Genomic DNA, 18,142 nt, shown 5'->3' with positions numbered 1-18,142 from the left:
TTCTAATAGGATTTTCTCATCATAAAAAAGGTGAATTCCTTTATTTGCCCAAAAGACCATTATCGGTACGAGGAATAAATCACCCAAAACCGCTCGAACTACAAGTCATATAGAGCGAGCATATGTAATTGATCAAGAACAAATGGGATCAAACGGTCATACTTAGTTTTTCTTGTTGCCACCTACAAGGAAAGAATAGTCAGTCTCTCTTTCTAGGGTCAGCGAAGTGCCACGTAGTGGGTCACGAGGCATCTTGTACTCAACCCACTTTTCAAGAAGGCAAGATAAGCTGCGAGAGTGAACTTCATACGGAAGAGTTCATCCATCCGCAGAGGTAGAGGGCAGGAGGAAGAAAAGAAAGATGGGAAATGAAAGAGAATTTCGTCTTTTTGGCTAAGAAATTATGAAAGTAAGATTGGCCTATTTTCTTATTTCATGGGATAAGGGGCCATTTAATTCTTAGGCTTTAGGCCGCATCTCTTTTCTTACTAATTTGTTCGATCCAAGCTGGGTCTCATTCCCTTCTGCTTCTACCGCTAGTGGGCTTCCCCTTCTACCTGCTTAATTCACTGGGGCTTTTGATATTCGCGATTTACTTAAGAATACAATGAAGAAAGAACTGCTTCTCTAGCAAACAGACCAAGATGAAGAATAATTTACTCTTGGTCTCGAGTACCGAAACCTGCTACGTGGGCTAATGTGAATGAAAAGAAGAAAGTCGTCCGTCTTTAGGCATTGAATGAGTGGAATTAAAAGCTCAAATTCTTTTAAGAATTCTTTGACTTTATTCATTGATTATGTTGAAACCTCCTCTCTCTTTTTAGTCAAGTCCTTGTTCATTAATTCAATCGAGTCTCCAAACCATCTCATTGATAAGGACATATTCACCTTTGGACGGGTACAATCCGCTCCACCTATATCGGGAACATCCTGAGTAAGCTACCCGTAGGACAAGCCTCAGTCAGTAGGGGATCTCAGGGAAAAGGTTCAGTCTGCCATTATTATCTAAAATCTGAATTCTCTGAATTAGAAGGATAGGAAGAAGCTAAGTTAGTAGGTTAGAAAAGTAGGTTAGAAAGGTAATATGAATTCAACCGAGTTATAGTCGTTTTACTGCTACGTGGAAGGAGTGAACTAACAAGAAGTCATAATTATAGGGGTTTCTTGAATAGGTGTTCTTTCATTACCTACAGAGCGGTAATTTATTAAGGAATGTATCCGATGGCTAGGCCCAAGAATGCATAGTAAAAATTGAGAAGGAGAAGATAGCCTCTTTCTATCTACAAACTAGCATTATGAGAAAAAAGAGACTGAAGAAGCAAGAAGATGGAGAAGCCCTTGTTCATTGAGGCAGTTTTTCCTATATTTCGATGCTAGGATGAGATCTTGGATCTGTTGAATTAGCTCTTTCAAAACGAGGTCTCTTGTTCTCATTTCTTCAACCCCAATACAAGAGAAGTCAATCTTTCATTATCAATTTAGGAAGCATTAGATTTTGCAGTTGTCGTAGCTTCTTTCAAAGCTTAGATTTTGATTCACATCCTTAGAAAAAGGTCAAATGCTGAACAAGAAGGGAGAAGAAAGGAAAAGGTAATTATCTCTAGCTTGACCTATCCTCCAGACCCTATAGAGTAAAAGCAGAGCAGACATCCATTGACTTTCCTCTTCTATATCAGATTATGACTTATAAGAAGAAGACCAAGTCCCCACTAGTTTGATTTTAGTCGCTTTCCTCCGTGCCTTCTACGACATAGTGCTTTCTCAAATTCTTTTAACCTCTCGAGAATATCTTATACTCGTGAACTCAACAAGACAGAAGGCTTGTCTTAGACTTATAAGTGGGCAATCGACGGGATTGGTAATATGGTCCTAACAGTCTGAGTAGACAGAAAGGAGCCTTAGTGGATTCTCCACTGCCTTATTCATACTCTTCTTTTCTTACTCAAGGTTGAGTCTTTCTTTTAAAGTTATCCTGGCTCTTCGCTTTCATCTCAATTACTTACTCTTTAACGATTCTTGCTTGAGGTCTAAGCTGATGATGAGGAAATCCTATTATCAATCTGAGGATGACTCTTCCCTGATCCTCTGGTTCAAGATTGGAAGCCAACCTGCCTCGCCTTCTTAGCCGGTCGCGACCCTTTCCTCATCAAAAAGAAAGAGAAATAGATTGCACCTAGTTTTCTTTGCCCTGCCATTCTTCTTCTTTCATGGATCCCCATTTTGATTTGATGATCGACTTCAGTCGAGTTAAAGATGAGACTTGAATTTTGAACCTTGAATCATTTGTCTTAGTATTTAAGATCTACCTTTCAATAAAGAAATAGGCCTCGCCCGTTGGGAGATCGAAGATCTATAATGAGGCATCCTTCTTATGAAATTAAGAAAATCTATTAAAAGAATAAAGGACCTCCACCCTCAACTACAAGGAAGGGGGACTGACTCTGATTCTAGATTCAAGAGGTGGGGTTCCAAGGGGTTTTCTTTCTTCCTTGGGATAATCGTGAGAATTCCCTTTATATGATGTCTGACCTTATATCATGAAAGAATGGAATGTGAATTTTTCACCTCAGTCTCAATAGAGTGAAATCACAATCTGAATTTTCTAGGACCAGTGAATTCATCACCTTCTTTTAGCTTGGGAACTGAGGATAAGGATAGAAGAACTTCTACCAAGAAAAATTCCACTACCCCCATGAAATCACCCTATTATCAATCTAACTAGGAATTTAGACTGAATTGAGAATGAAAACTTCCAATACATATTCAATAGTTTAATCAATCATCTACACCATACATTGACAAAGCAATTTTGAGATCAGTTGATAGGAGGCGGCATCCTCGGAACCGTGTCCACTAGTGGTGGAGAGCTGGGCATCCGATTTCTTTTAGAGAGAAGGTGGATACTCTGACGATATTCAGAAATTCTAATAAATCAATCCCCACATTTTGATGATTTCAAAGACTATTACAAAAAAGGGTCGAGCTCCCACTGAGGCTGAGAAACATCGACCTATTTCTTCTTATTCTATTATGACGAATATATGAAAGACGGACCCTTATGAATTTGCTCTTGAGGCTAGGGCTAACGTCGTCAACTCAATAAAGATCAATTCTCCAGCTAGGTTGGTGTGGCTACCCTCTTTGGACCTGAAACCTCTGCAGAGCCAATTTCAAGGCTCACCAGTTGAGGCCTCTTCTGTCTCGATCCTGAAGACTAATTTGAAAGTTGAACGAACTCCTAAACCTCCAAGTCTGATGAATGAAAGACTTACAGGGGTTTGATCTCATATCTATTTATGAGGTTCAGGCCTTGGAGATCTGATTCTTCGGATTCTGATATGCTTTCTTCGATCCCCAGTCCTTTCTCTTATCATCTTTATGGGAATGATATCTATCTTGATTCTTGAGAACTACTATAGATTCTTAGTGTTCGTGTGGTGTGGCGAGGTGGCCTCCTTCTTTTCTTGCATCCGAACTGGGTTCTACTATGGCTTGAATTTGTGACCTCATCCTACTCCTTCATAGAATATTGAAAATCTTTTCAAAAAAGTGAGACCAAGGGTTCTGGCCACTGACCCTACTTCAATACTAGGTAATATCTATAACCAATACTTCCTATGTTCATTCTCTCATTCCTTTTCCCTTATTTCTCCTACCCTAATCCGATTTCTCACAGTCTCAAGGCTCCTCGTCCAAATCCTATATGCTTGCCTCTAGTGGATTTCAACTGAAGGGCTCTCGTCTTATTTAGGATTCTTCTCGTTGTCCCACCAGTTCTTATCAAGGAGAGAAAGAATCTCCTTAGCGGGCAGCTTGAGCGGACTCAGTCTGGAGACTTCAAGAATGAAAGAGATTGCCGATTTCCAAAAATGAGAATCAAGTTTATTAATCCAGAGGATGGGGACATGTACCCATGGCCTTAGCCTAAGATCTCTTGTCCTCTAAATTAGGTCATTTTCGCTCTGTGGGATGAGTAGTTAGTTCTCCAACTTCCATTGATCGGGAATACTCGGAAACCTCTTCTATGTTTTCTAGTCTTTAACCCGCGTAGTGGACTGGTAATTCCCTCTTCACTCCATATCAACCTCTTCTGAGTGATAGCTTCCAACTTAGTCCTACTCACCACATCAAGAAAGAGTATTGATGAGGATGGAAGAAGAGCTAAGCCACTAACTCAAACCATGCCACCAAACCTCTCCTTTTGGAAGTCTTTCTACTTCTAACCTAGCGAGATAATACTGCTAATAGAGTAGATTGGGAAAGGAGCTCGACTTACGTGTGTTCTTGTTGGAATTTATGTCCTAAAACTCAAACTGAGTTATTTGATTCAATAAGTTTATTATTGAATGCTATAATCTTAAAACCAATAAATTAAGGTCCTGAGGCTATTTTATTAAGTTTGTCAATACACTTGAACTTTATGTAGAGACATAAACATGGATTAAGTTCGAGTTAATAGCCCAAATAATCTATAGTGTATGAATATGGTTAGGTGCCTTATTCTTAAAAAACATTATGGATACGCCCCGCTCCGTAGTTAGTACAAACGATGTAATCCTAAATCATTCATGTGGAGACATGGGAGTGGGGGCATCCTATGTAAATGGTTTGCATAAGACTGGAACTACGAAATAGTCATTTTTTAGTTATAACGTTGTAAACTACATAAATTGACTATTTCAATTATAATGACCTGATAACTTGATCTTAATCCTGAGCTAACTATGACCTTTTGTTCATTCGATAATATCCATAGATCTACATAGGTAAGGGTAGCTCATCTTTGCTGGCCCAATAGCCTTCCATTTCAGGGATAAGACTGAGTGGATAGCTGGGGACATAGGGTGCAAAACAGAATTCACTCCTACCCACTTATGGGTAGTAGATAGGTTGTTCCCTTAAGGACTGAATCCAAGTCTTGAACAAGGGGCCCCACCTTCTCATTGCGTCGAGAATGATTCAAGTTTATAGGTTGGACCTTAAACCAATTGTTTAATAGTGGATCAGTGGGTCTTGAGGAGCAAGATGTAATCTCGGGTGTAAAATGGTATTTTGACCCAGCCAAGATTACGAACAACCTGTGAATGATCAACTTACCCATCATGGTTATATCAGGTGGACAGAAATATATCAACTTACCCATCATGGTTAGGCAAAAAAAAGTTTTAGAACGAAGAAGAAGTTAAGAACTACAAAGGTAAGCTTATCGTTTACTTTCTCTATTCTTCGTTTAGGTCTGTCAGTTAAAGAATGTTAATTTCTAAATCGTTTAGATACATATAGAGTAAAGCATGCTCCTAGTATTTCGCTGTTGTATGCTCTCTTTGTTGTTTTTCCATCACTTATTCCATGCCTCCCTCTTTTTTCATCTTATTTCATGTCGCTCTGAAGGACATAGGAGGACTCAAGAATTACATATTACAGAAAAGAAGATGATAAAATGATCAGATGATCAAACAATATGGAATCGTCTTCCATCCAGCCGGCCAAGGAAGCGATTGGCCGAGAAAGATGAAGAAGGAAAGAATCGTATCTTAGCCCTTAACTGAGTTAGTTGTCCTCTTTCTGAAGCCTTTATATAAGGGGTTGAGACTTGTAATCTGCCTTCTTCCTTGAGTTAGCTCGAAGATTTCCCTTATTAGAATTGGAGTGCCCAACGAGCATGTGGATATCCTCCTTCTACTCATACGATAGGTATATTCAAACCATATTATGACTTCCTTCTCTAAATCCGATATGCTCTGGCGTAGTAGGAGATGTAGTGCCTCTTGTTTACGCCTCTCTCCTTCCTAACCTTACTCGAGTGGCTTTCACCCCTCTCCTTATAGTCTCAAATTCTTAGAACCTTGTCATAGGTAAAACTTCACTAGGCTTTCGCTTTCTAAGTCAGCAATAATCAGTCTATGCCATTCAAACTCCTTTACACTCTACTAAAGGAATGAACAAGTCAGGAGGTCTTGAACCTACTAAAGGAATGAACAAGTCAAAAGGACCCATAGGCAAGGTTTGAAATACAAGGAATGTCCTCTGGAAGTCTCTTACCCCGTCTGATTCCATATTAAATTTAGTAGACTATAAAAAAAGACCTTTAAAGGAATGAACGAGTCAAAAGGATGTATATTAAGTGAAGCTTAACTGGACCCCTTCGAAGAGAGCACAAAGAGGACGACGAACCCTACTCAAAAAAATTTGTCTATTAATGAAAAGTCAAAGAAGTTTGAGTGGTCAAGAGGATAGGTCGTCTTCTTCTTATAGGCTTTCCCTGTATATGTGTTGTTAATAAAAGCAAGCAGGGTGAGCCCACCAAGCCTCAATAATGAAAGAAGAAATATATGAATAAAAGATCATACTTATTCCTATTCAACCAAAATAGAGACAGATTCCTTTTGCCCAGCGGCCAATCAATCCTTTCCTTTTTCCAACTATGGAGTGGGAAAGAAAAAGTACCTGGTAGTAAGAGGAAGCAAAGTAGCTGACCTAGCACGTATTGGGGAAAGACCAAGCTTTAGTGCCTCAGGCCTTGGTGCATATTTAAGACTTCTTTCATATTTTTTCTTGTCTGGTATTTGAATACCTAGCAAGAAAGTTTAGGAATCTTTTAGATATCTTTAGATAAGGAATAGTATCGAATGATTGCAATGATTATATAAGAAAAAGTTTTATCTACTTCCCAGCCTTTCAGGCATCAAACCTATACCCACCCCGACTTTACACTAACCGTACTTCTGGTAAAGAGAACTAGTTTCGAGATCGAGGTAGTGGTCCTCCTTAGTGAAAGTACAAGGAGTGTATAAAGGGTCGATGTAATTGATCATAGATTGACTTAAAAAAAGTAAATGCCCCTTTTTCTCTTTATCATGACTAGAACAAAGCGTAGTAGCGGTAGTGGTTCAATATGAAAAGGGTCAATGTAATATGAGTCTTTCAAATCCTACTAGATTAGTGATCAATAGAATACTTGAGAAACCCCTATTAATTAGTTCTTATGAATTAGTCAAAATCGGAAGATTACCTATTCTTTTTGAATTAAGGACGAGCGTCGAGCCATCTTAAGTCGAGAAAAGAAATACTGAGATGGAAGAGCGAACTACTTCTATTGGTTGACTACTTTTAACCTCTCTAACTTCTATCCTTCCTTGAGTCTTTTCTGTACAAGAAAGGGATTATCCTAATAAAGAAGTAAAAAAAGTATTGATGATTCGATCGATCTATAAGATTTGAGACAGCTCATACTCTAAGGATGAAGTCCTCAGTCTCAAGATCTAATTCAGACATTTATGCCTCTACGCCTAAAGAAAAGACAAGAAGAATCAATCTAATCTCCGACAAAATAGAGAAGAAGGAGAAAAGAAGTTTTATGGAATTAACCAATCCTCCGGATGGGGTCTATCTTCTGATTTCTTTCGTTTTCATAAATATTCAAATTACGTCGCCTCATCCACTTTATTTGGAATCCTTCCCCTTGTTCATTGGTCTTTCAATGTCTACTTAAATAAGAATAGGAGGGCAGAATGAAGGATACGTACTCCGAGCAACTTGTCTCACAATCGCTCCATGGGGCCTCTCGATCTGGGATAGAGTAGGTCTTTAGACGTGTCGTACTCCCCTGTCCGGCTCCCTTCCCATGCAGTAAATTGTCTTCTCTAATTCTGTAAATATGGGTTCATTCAAAAATGAATAAGGAAAAAGACTTGCCCAAGCCCTCTTCTTCTTCTTGGTTGACTAGTGCAATTCTTCAATTTAAGGGTTTGCTAGGTAAAATGCAATATTCGTGAAGACATCCCATTATCAATGAGCTTTAAACCTCCCCTTCTTAGAAAATTCATCGTCTAAGTTTTTTCAATTCAATCTCACCTTCTACAAGATAATTGAAGAGAAGAATGAGAAAATTCAGAGATCATTCACATCAAATGAAAATGTATGACTCTCTCTCTTTATCTTGATCTAAAACTTGTCTCCAAATTCTTATATCTCATAATCTCCATCTGTGATAGTCTAGATAAAAGAGAAAAAAGACTTGAATCTCTCCGCATAGTAATGTCAGACTCTTGAGAAAGGATCAAATGGGAGTCTTTCCTCTCCCCTCTTTGCAGGAACAAGAGAAGGTTGGAGTCTATGACCAAGATTTCCTTTCTTGTCCGATCCAATCTACCTCTAAGTCGAGGGGTTTGCAAGGTCTAGCCAATGTACCTAGAAGTCATCTCCTACTACCTGGAAGTCTCCTTGCTCCTCTTGTTCTTGTCTCGCAATAGGTTTAAATGTGAAAGGTCTAAAATATAGAATTCTATATAAAATTTAGAGATTAACTTCTTTTCATCTAATTTGGAAAGGGTCTAAACTTTTCTCAGATAAAGAAAGGTTATGCTTTAAAGATTCAGATTGATACTTATAACTCTCTACTACGCGGTTCAAAAGCTGAGCGGAGCATTTCTTATGACTTTTTGTCTTCAAATTCATTCCCCACCTATCCACTCTTCCTCTTCCTAGGCCTACCCATCGGTTGAATTCCCTCTCTAACCCTAATACAAATGAATGAAATTCAGCCAGATTATTCTCCTCCGAACCAACTTATTCCTTTTCTTATTGATGGAGGCCAAATAGGCTTGGTGCTCTATTCGATCTTTCATAGGTCATCACTTTCTTTCCTTGTTGATTGGTCTACCCGGGTCCTTCCTTTGTCTTTCTTTCCAAGGCCTTTTTAGTCCTCTCTTCATGCGAGGGTGGATTCCCTTTCTTGCACCTCTCTCTCTCATGGAACTCATTCTAGTAGGAAACCTAATTAGATCCTGATTCCTTACCTCCTTTTTATGAAAAAAATTTGATGTGGAATCATTTGAATCCCAGTCAAATCGAAAGGTGACGCTTAGGTCAACGAATTTCATTCTCAAGAAGATAAAGTCATACCGCTACGTGGGGTAATCCTTTTTCATATACCATTCATAATCTCTTCTTTCACTACTTTCGAGACTTCATCGATCCTTTAGAAGGAGAGAAAATTGACTTCTACTCTTTCATCAATCTCGCATTTCTTTATTAATCCTTCTCGGATCCTAGCTCCACCTACTGATCAATCGGTCGACCCCGACGAGATGAGGGTGCGTCCTCATCGACTTTCTTCCTCCTTACGGTAATCGAGTCAAAGATGTGAAAACTTATTAATAATGGAATAATCTTTGATCATTTATGAGATTATTTCATCCTCCTTTCTTCTTTCAACTTCTAAAAGAAAGGATCCTTAATATTTGAGAAGCTACACTTCTGATCCTTCTAGACCACATAGTCGATTTTAAAGCTGAACTTCCTCAACCTTTACAGAGTTAGGGCTTTTGGCCTCCTTCTATCCTTGTATTCTCTGTCTTGCTCTTCCACTACTCGAGTTGGAGATTCTCCTTCCCTGATTTGGGATGGGAGTATTGACTACACCTAAAATTTTGAGCTTCATCTTACTCCTACCAAGGAAGCCACATCTCATATCTGGGGCATAAAGATTGAATGGGATGAGATTCTGAATTGATCAAATCACACATCGCACTAAGCTTGATTATTATGCTTTATCTAAATCATGATATAAAAGGGAAGACTAAATACAATACATAGAGGGCATGCCAGTTTAATATAGCCCAATTGAGGAATGAAATCGTCTACGTAGCGGCTTAGTGGCAGAATCGGAAGTACTAAAAGACCAAATAACTAGATACCGAGAAGGTAAGAGAATGAAAGTGAATAAGTCTATTTTCTTATCTTCCCTTACGAGCTACTTCGTCAACCTCCTTTCCTTTGGTCTTTAAACCAAGTATGATCCAATTTACGGTCTTGATCATAGCATATGAATCAAAAGAGATTCCCTTATCGGTCCTAGAAAACCTACCTTATTGAGGAAGGAACTGAGACTGAAGATTGAGTAGAAAATCCTCATTGAGGATACAGTCTCGCTACATCCTTCCTCCTCCTTTTGAAATTCCTAGGACTTATACAAAGATTGGGAATCTTTATCTGTCTTCTATTCACTAACCTCATAAGAAGAGACAAAGGGATCTCATGCAGTCACATAAGAGGGAAAACAAGGATTGAGACCTTAGGATACAAAGAGAAAAGGCTATTTTCCTTGGCTTAAAGCCCACATAATGGTGAGAACCTGCCCTTCATCATCTTATCTTCGAGATGACAGAGTCGCATTTCTCCTATCATATGAGAAATTCTCTTTCCTTTTGTTTGCCGACTAAGTGAAGAGCAGAATCCATGCATCTTTTGGCATGGGGCTCACAAAGTGGTTCTTATTGTGTAGGTTGAAGTTGAAGGGTGATCGACTCGTTTTTCTTCTTACTGAAGAAAATTGATTCCACGCATTAAGTCGATCCCGAGCATTTGATAAGACCATGTGGAAATTCTTTTCCTTACCTCTTTTCCCTTTTTGGTTTAATTTCTTCTTATTTATGCAATTAGTTCTCTCCTTGTCTCTTTAGTTATGATCGAAAATGAAAGGTCTTTTTGATAAGACGATTCGGTCTCATTGATAAGGACATATGAACTAAATAAATAGTAGGTTAGCTTTTCAGGAATTCATATGGAAGAGAATCGAAACTAAAATTCTTTTTGGCTTGAAAACTTCTCAAGTCATATGGAGCCTCGTCTTTTTTCTTGCAAAATGTTTGCAAAAATCAGAAGAAAGGTGAATATGGATTTCTGAGTCCTCTGAACCGAGAAAAGAGAAAAAAATGACTGATTTTGAATGTCAATATTCAATATTCTTTGACCCCCTTGCAAATTGTGCATTTTAGCTAATGATTTTATTTTCTTTTCTTTACGTAAACACTTCGCGCCTTATTTCTTCAATATAGATGTATCAAAGATGGAACAAGAAGAATATTGATGAATTTGAAAAACGACTGATTGATGTTGTTGTCAGATTCCTGATAGTTTGAGCCTTATATGTCCTTCTCTAAAATTAACTATCTCCAGGACGAGGACTTCCGTTGACCTCTTCTTCTATCTGGTCCTACGTGACTTAATAGATCGAAATCAAAAGATATAGAAAGTGAAAAGTGAAAGGAAAGGTTCGCCTATCCTCCTAAACCTACGGTAAGGAATAAGACTCAAGTGGATGGCTCGACTGAAAGAAGAGGAGAGCCATAGGCTTTCGTATTATTTTGAGGTTTGGAAGAAATTTAATTATAAAAGGTCCAGATGGTTCGGAGGATGAGTTAGTGGTTTTGAACAATCGTCTCATTGATAAGGAAATATTTACTATCTATTGCCGAATGGCTCAAAGAATTTAAGAAAGATAGGCTTTCTTCTAACTAGTAGGTTCTAGTTCAAGGATATCGGAAGGAAAGCCTAGCGTTCAAAGGACTTGTTTATGGCTACGAAGGCTCCCCGTAAAGAAGAGGTTAGGAGCTTGATTTATGGATGTTCATTGACTAATTTTATTATCTTGTCACACTTCCCTAGTGGATAGTCCGCTACGCTTCATGGAACTCAAACTTATGGTACTAGTCAGTGGAAAGCCTAGGGTTAAGATTGGATAGGTGTGATGCCCCTCAGAGGAGGGGAAGAAGTGTTATAGCTTATTCTATTCCCATAGGGAAGGAGCAAAGAATTTGTGAAAGGAGTGTAACAACTTTCCAGAGTTGACGAAGGGAAGGAAAAGAAATTTCCCGATGATCAGTACTTTTAAGTGGAAGGAGATACCATGAAAGGTCTTTCATTCTTTCATGAGATCTTGGAGTTGTTGAAATACTCTTTTCAAGGTAGCTTTCTGACTTAGAAGAAAGAAATCTCAGCCTCGGCTGTTGGACCAAATAAGAGCTCTATAAAGCAGCTTGACCTAGATTGGATAGGTAGCCGATGCCCTCTGCGATGGTGGATGGGTGCATTTCATTCTTGGACTAATTTATGGGGTCGATTGACTGAGTTTCGCTTCGTGGGCATTGTAACCTCTCTCCTTTCATTGAATCTTGGATTGTAGTAGGAGTTTTCTCCCTCTTCGTGCCTTTTTACCACTACGTGGATTTAGGATTCTCATTTTAGATATTCATGAGTGAATGAACATTCTTTTGCTTGAACATATCCTTTCAACAGACTACAACCGTTCTCCCAATTCTTGAGCCTTGAATATCTAGGGCACCCACCAAGCTTGGCGACTTCCTTATTCGCTTGGGTCAAAGGGTTCCCCTCCTCTCCTAAAGAGTCAATAAACTAAATTCCTCTAAGCCTCAATTCATTCCTATCTTAAAGAAATCGTTGAACTACTCAATTCCTTCCTTATTTCCATTTTGAAAGAGATGAAACTCATATTCAAGCACTCAACCGGATGAGCTCTTTGTCCTACGGAGACTCTAACTTTCCTTTTAGAGTGACTTAACGTATTTTCTCTCAATTTGTTACTAGGGATTCTTTCCCTGCACATTCATCCTTATTTCTTAGACTCTGAAATCAATTCTATAAAATCAATTGTTTATTGAGCAAGCCCTTGAAACCTCCACAAATTAATCATTCTTTGAGCCTTTAGGGGAGATGATATGATTTCATTTTAGTATTGGGTAAAAAGAAGCTAAGCTCCGAAAGAAGGTCAGAGAGTTGATCTCGACTCGATTCTCTTGTGAGATGGGTTAGAAGTGCAACATTTAGATCTCTTTACAAGTGGTCTGATGTCCAAAACGAATGTGTTAAGCAAATGTGGACCTGCACTTTAGGTCTTTTATTTCTTCACTTTTTCCTTCTCCATAAATCAAAAGCCCATTAAAAAGCGTCGGACGGAGAAGGCATTAAAATTCCATTCATCCTTTGTTATTTTCTACTTTCAGTTTCTAGTCGGCCCATACATCAGTTTGAGTGGAATCTCTTTAGTGGAATTCTGATCAGTTCCATTCTAAGTTACACTCTTTTGAAGGATAAGGAGTTTTGCTTCCCCCCACTCCTCTCCTTCTTAGTCGAGGTTCTTTGCACCTTTCGTTTTGATTCGAGTTATTTCATTAATGTGCCCTTTCACAGTCGCTTTGCTTCGCGCCTCCACCTACTATAATCAATGGAATTCACAAGTTCGGAGGATGCTTAAAAAATTTGAGAAGCAACTGAAAGTTCGTCTTTAAATGTCTCATTAGATAAGGAGAACTCAAAGACTAGGACTTCAGACGAATTCGAAGGACGTGAAGAAGAACATCGACTGTTATCAATTAACAAACGCGCAAAGAATTTGCAAATTTGAGAAGGAACAAAATTCCATTAACAAGTCTGACGCCTCAATGAACAAGGTGAAAAGAATATTGAATCACTCAATTATAACCTTGTTCATTAATTTCTCCTGAAAATCCTCGAATAAATAAATAGAAAGTAGTTGACAATTGTCCGATACGCTCTGCTTCGCTTTCACTCTGAAGATTCAGAGAAAGAAAAGTCATTTAAGACTGTCCACTACGCTCCAATTAAATACAGAATCAATTGGGATAAATACAAGAGAAAGTGCTTTCACTGCTACACTCTGGATAAGTACGGGATCAAGTGGTTGTTTAAACACTCCATTGGATAAAACAAAGGCTCCATAAGGAGTTCAAACCGCTCTGCTACACTGCAAAACAGAAAGGGTGAAGACACCTAATGGTTATGGATCCAAATGGTTCTTGATGGTTATAGAACCTTCGAGCCAGCTAGACAAAAATCAAAGGAAAAAGCTATGCATAACCTAGAACAACTGAAGCTTCCCTTAAGGAGCTGAGTCAATATACCCCATCCTTAAACCATGAAGAAAAACCAAAATCAACGTCTGTAGGTGAAAAAAGAAGAACAATGCTCGAAAATCATTGAATAAAATCCCTAAAAGAATAAAGAACAAGGCTCAAAGAATTTAAGGGATTGATATCCCTAAAGATGGAAGGAAAAGTTGAACATAAGGCCAGATCGTTTGTTAGGTTAGTTAATTAGCTGTATCGATATCCATAAAAGTTGGAAGGAAAAGTCGGACATAAGGCCAGATCGATTAGTTAGTTAGTTAGCAAGAAAAAGAAAGGGACCTCTTAGTTAGTTAGCTGGATTGATATCCCAAAAAGATGGAAAAGCCGGACTCTAGGCCAGACCGATTGGTGAGGAAAATGACTCAAGGAAGGGGTGACGTGTCCTTCTTTGTGTAGACTGGTCAAAGGGTGAAAAACGTAGAAATCAAAGGGAATACAAAGATGTCTATCCGTCTAGGCTAGGCGTAAGCCACTCTGTTCTTCGTTCTATCCCGTCTAGGCGTAAACCAATACGTCTAGGCTAAACCAGATCCATGAAGTGTCTCCTTTGTTAATGGTACCAGATCCATGAAGTGTCTCATCTGTTGATGGTTCTAGAACCTTCGAGCAAACTAAAAAAAACTGAAGGAAAAAGCTCTGCGTGACCTAGATAAACTGAAGCTTCCTTCAAAGAGCAGAGGAATTATACCCCTAACCTTTCCCCCAAACTAGAAGCTGATAAATATACCCACAAACAAGGAGTTGAGAAAGAGACCCCTACCCCACAAACTAGGCTAGGGTCATAAGGCTAAAGATAAAGGACTAGGCTAGGCTATGAGGGTCATAAGAATAAGGGGCAAAGAATTTAAGAACAACAAGAACAAGTAAACAAGCCTTATATAATTCAAAGAATGATCGAAGAAGTCAGCAAATATGAAGGGCGAAGGGACCGCTACATTGGAAAACAGAAATAAAAGTGTTCGGTGTTTGCTCTGCTGGAAAATAGAAAAGAAACGTGTCCAGTGTTCGTTTCGTTACGCTTAGCAAGAAAACAAAGACAAAGGTTCAAAGAATATTGAAGGTGAGATATTAAGGACAAATTTCAATTAATGGGCAAAGGCACCGCTCCGCGTAGCTACCCTCTATTTTGCTCCTCCAAAAAAAAGGATAAATATCAAGTTTATGCTCCACCGAAAGAAATAGAAAGTGCTTTTAGGCTATCTGCTACGCTATGCTTCCACTCCAATCAATGAACAAAGGATTTCGCTCCTTCTAATTTCTGGATAAATAAAGAAATAGAAAGTAGTTAGTAGTTTACGGTTGTCTGCTATGCTTTTGAGAAATAAAGGAGTGAAATACAAAAGAAAGTAATGAAATACAAGAGGTGGTCCAGAGAAAGACATGAGAAAGAAAGGATAGGATAACTAGAAAGTAGTTGACGATTGTTCACTACGTTACGCTTTTGAGAAAGACAGGAGTGAAATACAGGATGGAGTAGTGAAATGCAGGATCAAGTAGTTGACGGCTATTCGCTACACTCTGCTTTCGCTCCTTCTAAAGAAAGGAGAAAGAATAAATAAAGAAAGGTCTTAGGTGGTTCGCTACGCTAGAGCTACAAAGAAATTAATGAACAAAGTCGTAATTGAGCAATTCAATCTTCATTGATGAAGCATGAAAGAAAAGAGAAATAAATATCATTCTAAATGAAATAGAAGAAGTTAATTAGGAGGTTAATTGTGTGGTAAAGAATTCGATCTTCATTCTTCGCAACCACTACCACTCCGGAGGAGTATATTTTGTAGGTTTTCTGCTATTACTCACGCTATTTGTTCATCAAAGATTTCTTGTCAAATTTCTCATTCGACCTATTCTAAGGCAAAGCAACTTATTCTTTTCGAAAGTAACTTATTGGTTGGCCAGCTGGTCCAGAGTCTGTCGTCCTCTTTACGCTCCTTAATAGTCGCTTGGCTTCGAATCTTCATTAATGTAATAGTCTTCGACATCATTAACCCCTTGCCTCTAGTTCAAGACCTCTTGAATCTGAAAGGAGGAGTCTTGTCTTTTTTTTTTTTATTCCGTAGGCGTAAGAGTCTGAAGGACTATTCTTTGTCATAGGTTTACAAGGTATCTTCTCTTTCTGATGATATAATAAGCTAAATAAAGGTTGATCAAGCTCTATCGCGAAGAAGAAGTTACTTTTGCTAAGAATAGGTTAAAGCTCTTTTCAGATATATCTTTTATTCATTGGGACAAATCATACCAAGGCGACATAAACTATGAATCTTAGTTGCTTTCTTCTCATAGGTATGGTAGCAGTACCAAAGAAATCGATGGTGATAAAAAGAAAATGTTCTTGAGCAGTTTCACTACTCTGACTAAATCTGGCGATCCACCTACTTTCCTATGCCTAGTTAAACGTAAATAAGCTTCAGCAAGAAAAATATTTAGTTCCATAAATCAGTCAAGAGATGTTGATGATTTAGAAAACTATCCAAAGACCTACAGCAGAGGACCTATGGCACGGAATCAGACTTCGTAGGAGGTTTTAGAGTCAAGAGGATGGATACATTAGTTTTGGATAATCTTCATCGTCATCAAGACCGAAGCACTTTTCAATTTGTAGGACTTCGATTTGCGCTCCTTTGCAGTCACTTGGCTTCTCCCCTTTAATAGGTCTTTTAGATAGTCTTTTAAACCTACGATAAGGAATCTGACTCCTCTAGAGCTCTTGACTCGTTCATTCCATATTCTTTTCTTTCCATTAAAGAACCTTCCCTTTGGTTTTGACCATTTAACTTACTGAATAGTATGAGAAAAAGGCCTTTATCCTTTTTAGACTTGAGAGAAAAGCAGCTTTGGCCCTAGCCGAAGAAGTCAAGGGTTATTCTCTGTCTCCCTGATCTCCAAGGAAGAGATTCTATCCTATATTGGTCTATTCTCTCCAACTCACGAAAGAAAGGGATAATTGTTCATATTCCTCATACCCAAGCTTACGATTGTACTTCCCACCTCTCGCAGGTCAAGTAGAAAGATCTTTAGAGGTCGAGTAGAGGTGGAGCATATTCTAGCCAATTCAACTTCTAAGAACCTTATATAAATAGTGTTTTCTTTAGTCACTCAAGATATATTTCCCATTGGTTATGGAAGATTTGGAACATAGAACTGGGTCAGGTCGATCGACTAAAGCAAGATCTGGTATAGTGGAAGGAGAGCCCCACTATGCAGTATGACTAAAAAGAAAACTCTACTTACATGGTCTTGCTCTCAAGCGGATCTCCATCGTAAAATACTTACCCCATCTCTTAACTTCCCATGCCCCAAGCGCTATGTGGGGTGAGTTTGAGCTTTCAAGTGTCTTTCTTATGATTGAAGGCCACTGCGTCTTCTTAGTAGAGGTGCTCAGCTAGAGAAAGATCAGAGCTTGAAAAAACTACTTATATTCATATCTTTGGCTTTCTTTCACTGGTCTTCATGTACATAAACTTACTAGGCTCATAAAATTTGAGCCTCGACCCCTAAGAAAAGGGAAGCAAAGAAGGTTCAATGTTTGGTCTTGCTTAATAAGCAATTGATCTAATATTGTAGAATGAATGAAGGAGTTAGAAATAGGCTTTGATAATCCTACCCACAACGCAGTACAAAGGAAGAGTTAGAGTTATGGAAAACTCTCAACAAAAAGATGATCACTCCCAACCAGCATGCACATCAACGGAAAAGTGCATAGTGCCTCACTCAATTACGAGTGACGGAATAAGGTTAAAGGGAAGCTAGACTAGACGATTTTCATGAATCTCAACTATGATGTACCTTCTGTTGGCTCAAAGGAAAGGAATTAGACCTTCAAGGCTCTATAGATAGGGATGAGGAAATAGGCTCATCAGATGAGGGAGAAAGAAAGGATCATACTAAACCGACCACCAGCCGCCAAGTTAATGAAGGGGAAAGAGTGGAAGAGCTTAGTTTACGGGGATTAATTGTTCATTCCACTTTCAATGATCAAACTGTTGGAATTTATGTCCTAAAACTCGTAGTCTGTAATCATATTCTATTCAATAAAGTCGTTATTGAGAAATTGAATACTATATTCTTTAATCCAATAAACTAAAATCCCAAGGCTATTTTGAATAAACTTGAACTTTATGTAGAGACATAAATATTGATTAAGTTCAAGTAAATAGCCTAAATAGTCTGTGGTATATAAATAAAGGTTGGGCGCCTTATTCAGAGATACTATAGATACAGCCCTCTTTGTAGTTAATACAAACGATGTAATCTTGAATCGTTCATGTAGAGACATGAAAGAGGGGGCATCCTATGTAAAAGGTTTACATAAGACAGAACCATGAAATAGTCATTTTTATGTTATAACACCGTTTACTGTTTAAAACTGACTATCTCGATTACTGATAACCAAGGTAACTTAATCGTCATTCATA

This window comes from Cucumis melo, chromosome 6 (assembly GCF_025177605.1).
Source record: "Cucumis melo cultivar AY chromosome 6, USDA_Cmelo_AY_1.0, whole genome shotgun sequence".
Taxonomy (NCBI): Eukaryota; Viridiplantae; Streptophyta; class Magnoliopsida; order Cucurbitales; family Cucurbitaceae; genus Cucumis; species Cucumis melo.
Note: the sequence above shows the minus strand (reverse complement) of the source record.